Genomic DNA, 13100 nt, shown 5'->3' on the forward strand with positions numbered 1-13100 from the left:
TCCTTGCGGTGTCAGAGCTCTGGCTCGTGCCCAACCCCTCCACTTCCCACATCTGCTGCCGTGTCCCCACGTTCCTTTAAAACGGGCGCCCAGCAGAGCACAGCTCCACTCCTCCAAAGGCAGTTTCATCCTTGACGCCGGGCACGGTGCAACACTGTGAAGCGAGGCCGTGTATTTGCTCAGTGCTTCTGCACGTTATCGCGGCGCCGGCGGGTGTGCCGGGCCAGCGCGTGACCGCGGAGCCGCTGGCATGAACTCATCACCAGCCCTCTGCAGTATTGACCAAGGGACTCAAGCCTGCTCATGGAACAAGGCGCACGCTCCAGGCTCGCGGGCACTTCCCGGGAAAGGGCTGGAAGCTGCTTTAGGCAGTCGGATGTTGCAGCAGGAGAAGGGCAGGGCTGCGGGGTTGCGTCTTGTGGGGAAGACACAGCCAAGTAAACAGGCGGCTCCGTAACTTCCTGTTGTCTTTGCTGTGGTCCTCTCGAAAACACGGTGTCAGTTCTGTTGCTACGGAGAAAGGGTGACTATGCATTGATGACACGTGCACGTGAGCAAGGGCCCCAGGGTGCTAGGTACAACCCTGCAGAAGCTGCCACCGCTTCCTCTGAAGGCACTGTGGAGTGCTACCAAAGCATAAAGATCCAGGATTCAGCAAAAAGCTAAGAGTATGCCAAATAACAAGCTAAGAATATGCCAAATAACAAGCAAAGAGCCCCTTCTTCTCTCAATTTTTCCAATCTCCATCTTCCAGGAAAGAGGCATTCAGTGGAGAAGTCATCTTGTTGTCTTAGAAGACGAAGGACCACAATACTGAAGTGTAATCGATGCTGAATCAGGCCATTAGCAAGTAACTAATTACCTCAGGAGCTGAGAGCTGCTGAGCACAGGACTTGCAGGGGACTCGTACACGTGCTCTCCAGTTAATAATTTATTGATGTGAATAATCCTCAATCATACAAACAGTTCTGCTGAAAACAAAGATCACGACGTGAGTAAAGGCTGCAGGATGAAGTCCTGAGATAGGGCGCAGAGTAAACAGAGTGAGATATTAGAGACATTAATTAATGGTCAGAAACAGGCAGATAATGATGCCGGGATGGCCGTGAGTCACAGTGTTGCTTCCTGAGTTTACAAGCAAAGCTGTACTTACTGCAAAGCCATGGTTTTAAACATAAGCTGATGTCCAGAAAGCCAAGGCTGAGGCTGTGCCCTATCTCTGCTGGGCAAACAAAGTGACAATGTCACTGAAGCTCCGTGACGTAAAATTGTTGCCAAAACCCACTGTTATTCTGCAGAAATCATTTTGTCCACTATCTCCTCAGCGAGTGCTCATCTTGCTTTTCATGTAGTATATGTTATTTTTTTCACCTGGTTTTACAGGGCTATATCCAATACATTTGGATCCATCCAGGAGCTTCAGCACCGAGGTGCCAGGACCTTCAGGATCTTGAAACCCAGGCAGATCCATCTCCATATGAGGAAGAACTTCCTTACTGTGAGGGTGCCAGAGCCCTGGCACAGGCTGCCCAGGGAGGCTGTGGAGTCTCCTTCTCTGGAGGTCTTCTAAACCCACCTGGATGCTACTGGGCACCCTGTGCTCTGGGTGTCCCTGCTGGAGCAGAAGGGTTGGACTGGATGATCTCTAGAGGTCCCTTCCAACCTCAACCATTCTGTGATTGTGATTAATGAGTGAGGATTCCTGCAATGGGCAGCCAAGGCAGAAGACAGAGACCTCATCCGTGTGGCCACTGAGGGAAAGCCTCAAAGAAAGCCTCAACATGCAACCACTCATAACAGTATCATCCTTTTTTATATTTAACACTCCTTTAAAATAATGTTTTAACTCCATAAGCATATAAACATTTCTGAGCTGTGCAGTCATTTTGCGCAACTGTATGAATTTAAAAAAAAAAAATCCTGCGTTTGCTGCTGCAGTGTTTTCTAAAATACATCTTTTAACAAGAAAAAGGATATGCCTTTGCGCAAAAACATGTGTTGCATGTAAAGCTATTTGACAAAACAAGCCGCAATTTTACGTAGATTAGAAAATATTCAAGGTTTGGAGCATGTTTCAAAACAAGTCGGAGTACACATAAGTAAACAGGAAATAAGAGGCCAAGTAGCTGTAATACCAAGGTCAGTTCCCCTTGCTTTTGCTTTTAATTGCAACTTTTCCAGTGCTTTTTCTTTGGAAAAGGAAAAATCTTTTCTTTTTTTTTTTTAATTTTTCTTTTTAATTGTTGGTTTTCCATTCATGTTTTAATTGGATCGTTCCCTCCTGTCCTTTCCGAGGGTTTGAAGACATAAACAAACCTTTGTCTCAGCTTTGCAGCTAGAGGTGACCATGGCTAGGCACAGGAACTGTGTTCAAGAAGATGATGTTAAGCTACAGTTCATTTAAAATCTTTTCAACTACTATAATTTAATTCAGCCCAACCCTTGGCTTGGTTCAGGGTCTTTTACAGGAGATCAGTGGGAGAAAGGGATTAGGAAGCCAATAAAACACTTAAGAGAGGCCAGGGTGTTCCCTGTTCTTGAATAGGCTCATTTTGTGCAAATCACTACTTCCAGTAATTCAGACTTTGGGTGAAAGAATGGGATTCTGGAGATGCCTTTTAACATGCCCCAAACCAGCTGGACTCCTCCCACACGAAGAACCCCAGCAGAGCTGGACTAAAGCCTGACCCAAAATGTGAAGGCTGCCCAAAGATCCCGTACACTCCTGTTCCCTGTGTCAAGCCACTCATCCACTAGATAAATATGGGAATGCTTAGTCTACAAAACGTCCTTCTGGTGATGTGTGATCCCTTCCTACAATTTATCTTAACGAGTCCCAAGCATGCTGGAACACTGTTTTGTCTTTAATATTTTAAAAATTGGTTAGATTTTTAAGGGGTATAATTATTAGTGGAGTAGTACTCGGAAGGAAAACAGCAGAAATAATTATAGATGCATCTTGTTCTGGAACACAAAAGGGAAATGCTACAGGCTTGCCATTAAAACTAAAATAGATCATCTGTGTGATCAAGAATTCATTTTACAACTCATGCCTTTAAAATGTACTTTAAGAACATAAAAGACTCTGATGCAATGCACAACTGCCCATAATTTAGCACTGGCAGATTTTGAAGACTGGAAGTAGGTGAGTGTTGTTCATGGAGCAGCCTCCCTCTCTGCAACACAGAGTCTCTGCGGGAAGTAACTGGCAGCGAAATTGGTAGGGAGCCCCAGATTAGCACCCTTCAAAGTGATGGGAGGTCTCACAGCTTGCAGAAAGGTGAGGTGTAACATTGCAAACCAGTGCTGCATAAAGGACAAAAAAGTATTTTCTGTCTGAATAAGCTTTTTGTGTAACTCATGCTACTCAGGTCTTCAGGTGGCTAATGGCCACACCACGTTTGCACCGTGAGCCTTTCCCACCCATGATTTTCACCCATATTTCCCCCCATCCCTCCCCTTGCCCTGGGTCAGGTCCTGAGGGGCCACGTGGAGCAGGAGCAGCAGCTCCAGGGCTGCCATCCTGCAAGCAGAGCTGCCCACACAGACCAAAGAGCCCTGCGTGTTGCAGATAATCACTCCTCTGTGGCCTGTCCAGGGCTTCATCCAGACCACCCGGCACGCAGTGGGATCAGCCCGTCCTCTGCACACCTTGGCCTCTTTCAGCCTCCACCTCTTTCAGCTGCCTTGCAGTGCTCCTCTGTGCATCACAGGAAAGGGCATTCACAGCCCCACACCTTTATTTTGCTGTCACTTTAGGCCTGCAACTTTTCTTTTTTCCTTTCTGGTGAGAAAAGCAGATAGTGTTCCAAGGGATTTGCACTGTTTTGAAAGTTTATTTGCCCTTTAAATGTCCGAGATGAACTTGATAAACCAGTTTCTGCTGTTGTTATAAAAGGTTATGCGTTGTCTGGTTGTATGGTGTGTCATTTTTATCAACCATCTCGCATTTTCATGGGGCTTGTTCTTAATTAATGTTTAAAGCCTTTATGGAAATGTAAATGGCAAGCTTTGGAACAGCTTTATATGAAAACAGCCACTGAAGAGCACTGCCAGACACAGCTGTCATAACACCTACTCGCCAGTATATCCGTACTTGCAAAACAAGTGACATTGTTTTCTTTAAGGTTACAGGCTTCCCTATTTCCTTCCTTTCTCGTAAGTTAGAAGATGGAACCTCTTATTTCCCACTAGCAAGCAGAATGCGATTCAGGATTGCTCCTACAGCTTTTCTGCTTTGTAGCTTATTAGCCTTAAAAACCTTGTTTGGGTCATTTTTAATTCATTTACATTAAATTTTAATCAATTTAATGGGCTCCTTCTGCTTGCAAGAGCCATCTGTCAAGCGTGACAGACAGTTTGCAGTACAGAACAAGTGCAAAGCAACCGATACACAGTCTGTTTCCAAACGAAAGTCCTATTTGAGGTCACTCACCAATGTCTACCCCTATTTTAAGACTCAAGTAATAAACCTGCCTGTGAGCTGCTTTTCCTGCAGCTTCATCATCCCTAGCAAGCACTTCCCTGGCAGCTGAGACAGATTTAACTTCTGGCTGCTGATGCACCCTTGTGCCCAGCCAGCTCTAAGCTTCATCTAGCCTGGCTTGGAGTTGTTTCAGCCCACCAAACCAGCACAAATCTCACCTAAAAAAAAATAATCAAAAGCTTTCTGACGGCTTAGGGAACTGGAATGGGTCAGTGAAAGGCCAGACAAGGACCAGAACAAACAAAGGTGGGCAAGAATGCAAGAACAGGTGTAGTAAAGCCAGACGGAGGCTGCCAGATGTTGGACTGGCTTAGGCCAGAGACATCCTTAGTTTCTCTTCAGCCTAAACCTTGCTTGCCCCAGGGAGAACCTGGTATCTCTTTAATAAGCATTAAAATAGAGGAAATACCATTCATGGAGACTCATGTCTGTGCTTTCGAAGACTTTCACATCAAAAACTGAGGCTGAGATAAAGCATAAATATCTCCATCAGCATGGGGATGTAGGAATTGTACCTGCCTGTGGTCACAGGGAGCTGAGCATCTCCTCGTGCTGGGACAGGGGCTCCTGTTGCACGCATGAAAAGCCCACACGGTCTGTGTTATCCTCCACAACTGGCACCATTCTTTTCTTCGAAAGAAGCACGGGAAGTCTTGGGTGCAATTTCAGAAACAACCTGAAGGAGATTGTAAGAACACGGTTATAAGGACCGTTTTATACAAATGCCTGGTGTCATTGTGAAGAATCTCTATAAAGAACAAATCTGACACTCTTTCCATTTCAGAAACCCTCAGACAGCTTAGATCAAAAAAGTAAATTGTGAAGGCTGTCTCTGCGACCAGATTACAAGACATTTTATTTTAATTCAAATCTTATTTCTGCAGTACTGTATTAGCACCTGTTACCAACCCACTTAGACTTTATACTAGGCATTTCTCTGCTCTGCTTGGAGAGAAATTGGAGTTTTTGAAATTCCAGAGCAGCATTCCTCCCCTCTGTCCACAGCTTTTTCTGCCTTTTACATTTTTCTGCTATGGAAGCTGAGATTCCTGCTGGTTCACAGGGCAAAGTAAATCAGCTTGTAGTTACGAAAAAACAGCCACTGTACAACAGTCCCTCCTAATCACTCTCCTTGACCCCGAAAGGCTTTTACCACCTAACTGTAGCATTTTTTATTTTTGCTTGATGCTCTCCAGTCGTTTAGTTTCACTTGACTTTAGGGTCAGTAAACTACAGATTTCACACCGGATAGGCAAGAGTCTCAGTACCAGAGGAAAGGCTGAGTATTTTCAAGAACAAGTGAACAAAAACTTAAGAGCAAGTGCGATTTCTAACAAGGTGCCTGAAGATAATATACAGCCAGCTACGTAATTTTACAGGCTATTTTTATTCACAATAACACACCAGAGCCAGAACCACTGCAGGAAATCAAGTCCTTCCTTTATTCCAGCACTGTCCTTATTTTATGCCATCAAAATGCATGCAGCGTATCAGTGGCAAGCACTGCTGGCAGAGGCAGCAGCTCCCTGAAACTGATAACACAAGATACAGAGGACGAAACAGCATGTATTTTGGGGAGGAAAAAGCTGTTTTCCATGATCTTTTTAACTACTGAGAGTGCAAATGAAGATTGATTTAGAGGGACATCCTGCAATTTTGACATTGGCTAGAGAAGCAGACAGAGAAGGGCACACAAAACCTCAAAGGAAATTCCTAGGGTCATCTCAAGATAGGTTTGCAAGCGAGCTCTTTTTGGAAAGAGCTTTGCAGAAGGATCTCTGAGCTCATCGATATGTGCTAACGACTGTACACTTTCATATCATCTCAAGGAGAAGCTGAGACTTATCTGCTGTGTCATAGCAGAGCGTGGACTTATCTGGCCTGACCATATTGAATTCACTCCTTGGGGAAAACAGAGGAGTTCACAGGCAAGCTTAATTAGGGTTTTTGGGTGTCTACTTCAGGTTAAGCCTAAGCAGAGTATTTCCTAGTATTTCTTATCTTACCATCTCCCCATTTGCTGTAGTTTATGCTGAACTCAGACTTAATCACAGTTCTTAATTACCTCATTTCGCTTTATTTTCTAAGTCCAAGTGGTACAGCAGTGCAATGACTTACGGGAACAGTTATTAAAATTGCATTTGCCTGAAAGGCTGGAGAGCAAAGCAAGGTGGGGGAGCTCGCAGGCTGAGGCAGAGCACAGTCAGGGTAGGAGGCTGCCTCATGCCTAAAATGTAAGTAAATAAGACAGACACAGATGCAGTCATAACATGGTTTACAGAAGAGAATCATACAAGCAAACTAAACAAACAAACATCTCTTCCCTTCGAAAATTCTTATAAATTGCAGAATGAAAACTATCTCACATTTTGTCTGTAGCAAACTCCTACCTTTCAAGCAAGTCTTTGAAAGCTGCCATAGCAAATTTTGCTGTTTAGAATCAGCTATTTCTCTTAACGCACAGAGCTTCCTATTAAAATTATTTTCAAGTGAATAAACATATACCATCTTAAGATACCTGAAGAGTTTAAAAATGGCTTATTGAGTGCTTTATTTGATTGATGTCAGCTTTTAGCTGAAATCAAGCACAAAGTGTGCAAGAAGAAAAGAATTCCCTAAAGAGATTAAATGGAGCTGACTGCAATAGCTTCTCTAATCTTAGCGAAGCAGTGGGGAGATATTTGCTATAATGGAGCAAATATGCATTAATATTTCTTGAATCCAATTAGGCCTGAAATTGCAGGTTTTTGGCTAGAATGAGTTTTCATAGTAAATGCAGTAACACTTTGGACTGAATACTAATTGGGACAAACACTAGGGCTGATAGAACAAACACGTTACACCTAATTCTGAAGAAAAAAATAATGGTTTTATGACATGATTTTGGCACTATATCGAAGGCCAAATAGTCAACACATCAAAGTGGTTTTGAAAACGCTCAATTTAGCTTTAAAGCAATCCCCTCGACTAATAAGTTTTAAAAATGAGCAGAGCAGGTAACTACTTTTCAAATTACCTGCTATTTTGTGTATTTTTGGTGTTTTTTTTTAATGAAGTTCCTTCCTTCGTTAGCTCACGGCTGCTCCAAGCTGCAGAAGCGCTCGCTGACGTTTACTTAGGTTTGATGATCCCAGAACCGCAGCCGCTCACTGCTCTGTCTAACAGGATCGGACAGGCGCTGTGGCCAGCCGCCGCTCCTGCTTCCCGGCGGGAATTCCTCCTGTGCCTTTGGCTTTGGCACAAGCTGCTCCCACGCCGCGGACGAGGCCTTCCTGGCCAAGGGACGCGCGTTACCCAAAGCAGGAGCGGGTTCCACAGCGAGCTGTTTATACAGACCCGTTATTACTATCGATACCGAGGCCACGGGAATGCCAACAGGGCCGCAGCTCTGCCGCGCGGAAGCTCCCTCGGGAACAAGAAAAAAAAGGAGGAAACGCTTTTTCCCTTCACTTCACAGGGTCAATCCCCACAGCAGCCTCCTTTTTCCCCTCAGAAAGGCGAGTTTTGGGAAGGTAAGAGCCCCTTGTCCCCGACCCGCCCCCCCCTCCGGTCAGTGTCCCCGGGAGGCCCCTGGGCTCGCGCCCGCCCCGCCCCCTCAAAGCCCCGCCCCCTCAAAGCCCCGCCCCCTCAAAGCCCCGCCCCCAGAGCCAGACGGGGCTTTCGAGGAAACAGCGCGGCCTCCCCCCAGCCCTTCCTGCTCTGCTCCTATTGGCCGCGGCGAGGAGGCGGGGCGCCCCGTGGCCCCGCCCCCCCCCGCCCGTTACGCCGGGGGCGGTTGGAACCAGTTGGCGGCCGCGCCGCCCCCTCCCCTGCCGCGCTCTGAGGCGGCCGTTGGGCGCCGGGCGCGGAGCCGGCGGCGGGAGGAGCGGGTCCGGCGGGCGGAAGCGCCCGCGGCGCCCTCGCGCACAACGCGGCCCGGCCGCGGCGCTGCCCCAGGTCAGTGCGAGCCGCCCGCGGGGCGGAGCGAGGCCGCCGGGGGCGCGGCGGGGGCCGGTACCGGGAGGTGGCGCTTTGTCCTCGGGAGACCGGGGGAGGGGTCTGTGCCGCTGTCCCGTACCCGCCCGCCTCAGGCCACGGGCGCCCGCGCCCCCTCAGCGCCCCTTACCGTCGCCTCAGCCCCTCGACGGCCCCGCCCCTCCAAGCCCCGCCCCAACGAGGCTTTCGAAGAACTGGTGCCGCCCCCCCGCCCTTCGTGATCTCCTATTGGCCGAGGCTGCGAAGGAGGCGGGGCCGCGGAGAGGCGACGTCACGCGGCCCCTCCCTTCCCCCGGCACGCCCCGCCTCCGCCCCGGTTCGGCCGGGGGCGGTTGGAACCGGTTGGCGGGCGCGCCGCCCCCTCCCCTGCCGCGCTCTGAGGCGGCCGTTGAGCGGCTCGGGCGGCGGGGCCCGGCGGCAGCGGTCGATACCGCCCTCGGAACAAAGCGGGCCGGGAGCGGCGCTCCCGCAGGTCAGTGCGGGCCGCCGGGGGCGCGGCGGAGGGCGGCGAGCCGGGGGCGGCGGCGTTATCCGCTTCCTGACCCGACCGCTGCCGGAGGCGGAGATTCCTTTTCTTGTTTTTTTTTCGTGTTTTCTAGTCCGTCAGGTGCTTGTCTTGCGGGCCGTTACGTGTTTCAGTGCTTTGTGGCACTGTTAGGTGGAGATCAGCCCTCAGAATATTTCAAGACCAAACGTTAGATTGAAATAGCTGGTGAGCGAAATTACATCATATGAGATCTTTTTCCCCTCCATAGATTATTTTCTCCTCTACTCCTGTTGCTAACATCTATAGGAAGTACCCGAAATCCCCCCAAAAGAAACAACATCTGTCTTGAATAGGCGCTACTCAAGTAAATTAGCCCATAATTAGTCTTTCGGTAAAGATCTCTGTGAGTTGAACAATAAAATGGTTGCAAGCTTTGAGAAAATCTTTAAAAAGTTGTTGTTTTGTGAGCTGAGGTCTGTGGGGGACATTATGCACTTTATTTGCCCATGTCATTTCAAGATGAGAAGCTATGGTTAGAATGATCACAGAGAGCTAAATTACTGCTTGGTTAATGCCTTCTCAGGCGTGTACTAATAGTGAAGAGAATTTCATCAAAGAAAGAAAACAAAACCAAAAGGCTGTTTTGGTGTGCAGGGAAATATGTCCCAGCCTGACTTTTGCAAGAACTTTGTCTCCAGGGCTGTTGTGAAATAGCTATGGCAAAGGAGCCCACTGCTTGTACGTGGCTTTAAGAACTTCTTAAAGTAACATTTAATTGTCACCATTTAAAACAAAGCAGATGCATTACAGGTTACTCAGCGTAGTGGATATGGATATTGCATTTGGTTGCAGGGGCTGCGTTGGTCTTGCAAAGAGGTAGCTAAGGATCATACTGATGATACATTCTTAAAGATTTTTTTTTCCTACATTACAATGTCCTAATGTTTCAGAAACAGTGCTCTGGTGTTGCTTTTTCTTAATTGTCAACAACCATTCCTGCCTTTGGATCAGAGGAGCATGTCCAGATACGGTATGCAAGTTTGTTTTCGGTCCAGTGTTAATGCTGCAATGCAGTATAAGAGAGGATTTGTGATCGTGCTTTCTAGTGCAGTCCAGAAGGGGGAAGGAGGGGGAGCACCTTCCAGTTTTTCAGGTGAAAAAGAAAAAGTCAGACCTGTAATGCTGTTTCTAAAAATTCTCCTACAGTTGAATGTCCTCCAAAGCATATCCTCTGACCTTCTAAAATCCAAGTTCTCTCAACCGTTGTTACTTATTTTTATTAAGTATCTATTTTGCCACTTCAGATGTACATGATACTCTGGGAGCTTGTTGCAAGCATCAACAGCAGCAGAAAGTATTCTGCATTTACATTTAATCAGATTTGAATAGATACCACTTAAATGCTAAAGGTGAATTCTGCAGTAGCGTAACTTGATATTTCAAGCTTGAGATTCTAATTTTGTGAGCAAGATGACAAAACCTGTCTTAAAGCAGTATTCTCCTGTAGTTAGGCTTGTATCTTTGCTTTGTTCTGCATGGCACCAAGTGCTATTGGTGTGTATAGAACAGCTTCTAAGAAGGCAAAATGTAAGTAGGGTGCTTTCTCCCGCAATGCATGTTTGCTTCCCAAGGGAAGTGACAGGAAGCCACAGGGCCCCTGATCAGCTGCTGGGCACTCTCGTGTCACATAACTTGGCTGCAACTGCCGTGCTGTCCCCTGCTTCAGACAGGGATCAGACCTCTCCTTGGTAAGTCTCATGTGTCTGTACCTTTAAGGTGGAAAATGTCTGCTCAAAATAAGGAATCTCCAAGTAAAAACACTGCAGTGTCCTAGTTCCTGCCCTTTTGACCTTTATATATGAAAATTGTTGTGATATTTGGAAATAACTGAGCATATGTTTACTTCTTGCAATACCAGTAATCTGCACCGTGGTTGCTGATGAAATGTGTGCTAACAGTATGGAAGTGCCTGTGCAAAGATCATCTGTTATTTTTCTGTGACAGCTAGGCAAATTTAGTGGTACAGTGGCTAGAAATATTTCTATATTAGGGACCAGATGTCTGAAGATACTGAAATGCACAATGGGAAAATTACAGCACCTAGATATCTAACTCTTAATTTTAATGGAGTTGTTTATATAAGCACTTTTGAAAAGGTGCTTTTTAAGTATCTCTGGAAAACTCTTAAGTACCTGAATTTCTCTGAAAAAATCCTGACCCATTTAAATTATCCTTTGGCAAGCACTGTAAAGCGTGTGTTCCATGTTGTCAAATCATCCCTAAACAGAATGTTATCCAAGGAAGTTTTAGGTTGTTGGTTTTACATCAGAAATTTCTACTAATAATTTATCAGCTTCTTGTTTGTTTTAAGAGATGGAGCATTTCAGTGCAAGTCTGCTTCTTCTCGCTTTCTCGTCAGCATGGTGCCACATACTTGTTATTCTCAACAGATAAAATCCATGCAAAAGGTCAGAATTTCATATGATCTGGATCTCTGAACTCCCAGAGATGTAAATTAAGCTTAGTTCACATTAAGGTATCCCGGATATAATAGGACATACAAAACTATGAACCCAGTGTGTATTGGAGGAATAATATTTTATTCTTTCTCTAAAGTGATTTTTTTTGTTTTGAATTCTGATCTCTATCAGTTGAAATCTTCCTACTTCCCAGTGGGAATTTTACAGTAACTACAGTTTTACAGTAACTACAAACTAATTCCCTAGTTTGTTAACTAGGGAACTTGTTTGTAACTACTGTAAACTTTCCACAAGGGAATTTCTTTGTCTTCCCTTGCTTTCCTCAGTAGATATGAATGCCTTATTTTCTTTGCATTGGTAAACAAATCCACCCATTCTGCAGCCCTTTTGCTCAAATCACAGTTAATGATGTCAAATTTTCATTCAGATTTTAGTTTAGTTGCCTTTTGCTAGTAAATTTTCTGTAAAGAGTGCAAAGTGCCTGAGAGCAGATTAACTTTTAGAAGTGATTCCCGCCTGAAACTTGAAGACCTGTAATATTTAAGGCTTCTAAGTGTCTGCAGTGGAAGTGACTGTCACATTGTACTTGAGGCCTGTCTCAGGCTTTGTCCTTAGAGCATTAGAAATCAGAGCGTTGCAAACCTGTCTAAGTTGGTGTTAATAATGTCACTTGCATTGAGTGTCAGCACGTCACTTGGCTTTTTGAATGCTGTGAATTTCCGTGAGTCTAAAATCTGTTCAGTATTCTGAAAGCTAGGTTATTGAATTCCAGGATTGGTAAAGCATGTAGGTCTAAGTTTATTGAAAAGTTTAGAGAAATAAAAATAGTGAAAATGTAGATAGATACACAAGTTTCCATGATCTTCGCCATCCATGATCCTAACTTTTTTTTTCTCCCGTTTGTAGAGAAAAACTGTGGAGAAAAACTTTATCATACGTTTATCGTTGGATGTGTTAAGACGGAAACACCACTAAGTGTCTTTTTTCCTTCTTTTCTTCCAAGTGCCTTTAATGCCCCACAGTTGTCTGCTTGCATCTTCTAGAAATGCCTTTCTAGAATCAGGAGGTGAGAGCTGGGGTACCTGCTTTTTTAGGGGAGTACATTACCTCACGCCACCTTTATACTCCTTAGGATGTCCATGGCAGGAGCAAATTGGGAAAGGAAAGGTTTACAGGATAGGATGTACAAAGGCAAGCAAGTCGATTTCTGAAATTGCAAGATTCCTGGTTATTTTTCCTCCCATCTAAAGCCACAAGGAGGCCTTGTCTTGTGTCTAGAGAACCAGAACTGCATGCAACCCTTCACACTATGCAGTGTGATTTCCCCACTCTGAAAGCCTCGCTCAACAGCCCATGCTGTCCAGTGCAGGCTGATTGATGGGCAGGGTTTTCTGGACCAAGCTTTTAAAGGCAGGTCAGGACAGCCTCCAGTTCCCATTCTAAGCGCTCCTGCTGTGCTGCCAGCACCTCCTTGGGACGCCTCCAGAAGCTGTTAAAGGTGAGGAGCTGCTTTGCAAATGCGAGAGGGTTGAACTGTGGCACTGAGGAAAGGGTCCTGTTTTGCTGTAGAAGCAATCTAGGTGGAGAAGCACTTTTTTTAGTTAAGAGTTGATACCATGGTGTGAACATCTACCTGGGTAAGAGCTCTCCTGTGGAGAAATGACTGAAATTT

General features: G+C 45.8%; 1 protein-coding gene across 1 annotated transcript in view; it reads left to right on the plus strand.

Annotated features, from left to right (window-relative positions):
• Window positions 1–12450: 12450 nt before the first annotated feature.
• Window positions 12451–13100, plus strand: part of GPCPD1 (glycerophosphocholine phosphodiesterase 1) — a 39564-nt gene continuing 38914 nt past the window's right edge. The window contains exon 1 of the mRNA XM_026033963.1: window positions 12451–12494. The gene's annotated coding sequence lies outside the window, so the exon portion shown is untranslated. The remainder of the gene's footprint in view (window positions 12495–13100) is intronic.

This window comes from Nothoprocta perdicaria, unplaced genomic scaffold, assembly GCF_003342845.1.
Source record: "Nothoprocta perdicaria isolate Ctin4 unplaced genomic scaffold, notPer1 scaffold_138, whole genome shotgun sequence".
NCBI classification, from domain to species: domain Eukaryota; kingdom Metazoa; phylum Chordata; class Aves; order Tinamiformes; family Tinamidae; genus Nothoprocta; species Nothoprocta perdicaria.